We start from the raw sequence: 3,462 nt of genomic DNA on the forward strand, positions 1-3,462 counted from the left end.
GCTGTCGCTGAAGCTGCCGCCGGTTTCAGCGGGTAGTCACCATCCTCCCACACCTTCACTGCTGACAGTCGCTGGTGGCTGCAGGTAGTCCCTGCTTGCCACTGCCGACAGTGCAGATGGCAGCTGTAGGCGGTCCCCGCTCACCGCCCACTGCTTGCCCCTACCCCCCGTGTTGCCGTCAACACTCCCACGGCTGCCTGCAGGTGGTCCCCACTCACCCCTCCCTCACAGCCGACATCACTGCGCTCGCCGACTCGCCACCAGTCCCCGCTCACTGCTGCCATGCCCCCGCCGCCAACAACACTGCCACCAATGCCACCACCTGCAGGTGGTCACCATGCCCCCCCACCCTCCAGAGGCATGTGCCATTCCTGGATCTAGGCATTACCTAAATATCCAGCAGCCCTCAAACTCACAAACATGTCATGAAGGAAAAGCTGTAACCTACAGAAGTAGCATTAGATACCAATTTTGAAGTGTCCATCAACTTTGGGTGCCTGACATTTCTAGGTACTCAACATAGAATACAAATGGGTCTCATTTTCAGAGGTGTCATTGACTTTGGTGGAAGTGTGTGTTATGGTAGGGTCTAGGAAACCCAATCTGGGCCCTACTTCCACTCATCTGCCTGGCACATAGATAGCCTCTGTGCCAGAGAACTCATTCTCAGTGTGATAGACTGGCTGCATGCAATTTCATAGATTTCATAGACATTAGGGCTGGAAGGGACCTCGGAAGATCATTGAGTCCAGCCCCCTGCCCGAAGGGCAGGAAATCAGCTGGGGTCATAGGATCCCAGCAAGATGAGCATCCAATTTTCTCTTGAAGGTGTTCAATGTAGGTGCTTGAACCACCTCCGATGGCAGGCTATTCCAGACCTTGTGGGGCTCAGACAGGAAAGAAGTTCTTCCTTATGTCCAGCCTGAAATGGTCTTGCAGTAGTTTATAACCGTTTGACCTCGTTATCCCTTGGGGGGCTCTGGCGAACAAACGTTCCCCCAGATACTGGTGGTCACCCCTGATAAACTTATAGCTGGCCATCAGATCACCCCTGAGCCTGTGCTTTTCCAGGCTAAAGAGCCCCATAGCTCTCAGCCTGTCATTGTAAGGTCTGTTTTCCTGACCTCTGATCATGTGCGTGGCTCTCCTCTAGACTCTCTCAAGCTTCTCCACATCCTTTTTGAATTGTGGGGCCCAAAACCGGACGCAGTACTCCGGCAATGGATGAGTGAAACAAACATGGTGGAGTTGGGAGACTGAGGTTGCAATAGAATGATCATAGCTGGAGTTGGGGGCTCTCAACAATTTTGAACAGGAGGTCCTCAGTCTGTTATCCCATCCCAAACCTGAGACATCCAAAGCTACAGGATGGCTTGGAAATGGGGGCCAAGACCCCACTGTGTTGTGGCTGGAGCTGGTGATGGTGACCCAGATCATAAAATTCCTTGAGATGTCTGGTTGAAGTGTGTACTGTGGAGTACAGGATTAACATTAGACTGCCAGCAAAAGACCTTTTCAATTTTGTGTATTAATTCAATCTTGTCCTGACAGCAGAAGCCTGATCTATTGCAAATGTCATAGATTTATTCCAATAATGAAAGCAGCTGTACAATCTTTAGTCCTGTTTCCAAGTGCTGGTTTTTAATGTTTAATGGAAAAAGCCCTGAGCAAAGGAATAAAGTAAGAAATATTTAATTTTACAGTGTTGGTTTGCGCTGTATATTTTTCACTTTATAAATATTTTAGGCAGTTATGCTCAACCAGCTCAAGTTGCTTCTTCTGTGGGCTTGTGCATCTTGCTTTCACCTCAGAGAGTCAGGGCTTTACACCCCCTACCTGCCTCCCAGAGAAAGTCAGAGGAGGTTTTGCTTTCATTGATCATCAGCATTTTCCCTGCCTATTTATATATACCCAGTACACAGTGTTGGAACTCACAGCTGGGTTCAGGTAGTAGTTGTCCCTTGTAAACTGCTGCAGTTAGGCTGTTATGGTAGAGATGTCTTGGATGTAAACCAAAAGAATGCCCCTTTTGGCACAGCAGCTGCCTCTCCAGATGCTGAGCTCTCACTGTATCACTGTGCATGGCACCTGGGTAGGTGTGTTCAGAATCCTCGCTGGATCTTGATTTACATGTTACTAACAGGCAACCCTCAGGAAATGACTGAGGGATCTAATACCCAGGCTGCATTTTGAACCAGTACCCTGTACTGCAGGGGGATGGGAAAGGGAGCAGGAGGAAGTGTGGGTGGGGAAAATGAGTTTGGATGGGCACACACCAATTAGGCCTGGTTGGCATTAAGAGTGTGCATGATGAGTGCAACTGTGATTGCAGCATGTGCACCACTTCTTCCCTGGGGGAGCCAGATCAAGGCCTCAGTGGTGAGGGAGGGAGCAGGGCACAGGTAGGAGCAGGGGCTAGGATGAGTGGGGCCCTGGCCAGGCCAGGCCAGGCCAGGTGGTGGGACAAGTGGTGGCCCAGGGCCCCACTCACCCCGGCCCCTGCTCCTGCCTGTGCCCGGCTTCCTCCCTTACCACTGGGGCCTTGATCTGCTCCCCCCATGGCCCTTTCCCCTTCCCCCACAGACTTACCTTCTTGGGGGGCACCCCCAAATAATTTTTTCTCCTTCCACCCCTATCTCCTCCCCTTCCCTCCCCACAGACTAACCTGCTGGCGGGGCGGGGGTGGGGGGTGGTGTATGGTAGATTCTGGGTTTCTTTTTAATTCAAAAAATGATCTAACTTAAAATGGTTGGAGACCACTGCTATAGATGCCAGTACTTTCCAGAGCCCAAATGCAGTATCTCAGATTCGTTCTAAGCTTAACTGTATGAAATGGGACTATTCCCTTGCTGCTTCCTGATGAGATTACGGTTTTGTAGCTAACTGTTGCCAAAATTGCTTGGGCTCTTTCTGGAGCCATGTTGCATTAAAACTGTCTACCTCATTCAGCCTCCCCCTCATGGAACTACTTTTGTCTTTTCTTCCCTGTCATAAATTCTCTTGGATTCTTTTGCCTTCAAGGCCATGTTTCAGATTGAATCTCATTGTGCTATTTTCTGTCCTTGTGTCTCATATCTCCAAGTCCCTTTTGATTTATTCTGACCTTGGAGCTGGTGGCTCCTTCCTTTTAAGTAGCAGACGCATGTGCCATTAAATTGCTGTTTTCTTCTTCCTTAAGCTCATTAATGGAGTTGGTCAGTCAGACTATCTTGACCCTATGGAACCCCAGTAGCCCTATCCCCATGCTTTACCATTTAGCACTGATTGTCCTGTTCTTAACAGCTTCCTTATTACGATGATTTTTTTCAATTCAGGCTTTCAGAACCAGCTGTGAGCTTGACCAGAGTGCTCCAGCCCACAGACCAGGTCCCCTTAGGACTGTGGAATGGCCAGAGGCAGAAGAGCTGAGTCCTCCCTCACTCTTGCCTGCTAAAGAAGTCCCTTTTTTCTGTGCTCACAGCA

Source organism: Alligator sinensis, unplaced genomic scaffold (genome assembly GCF_000455745.1).
Source record: "Alligator sinensis unplaced genomic scaffold, ASM45574v1 scaffold414_1, whole genome shotgun sequence".
Lineage (NCBI taxonomy): Eukaryota > Metazoa > Chordata > Crocodylia > Alligatoridae > Alligator > Alligator sinensis.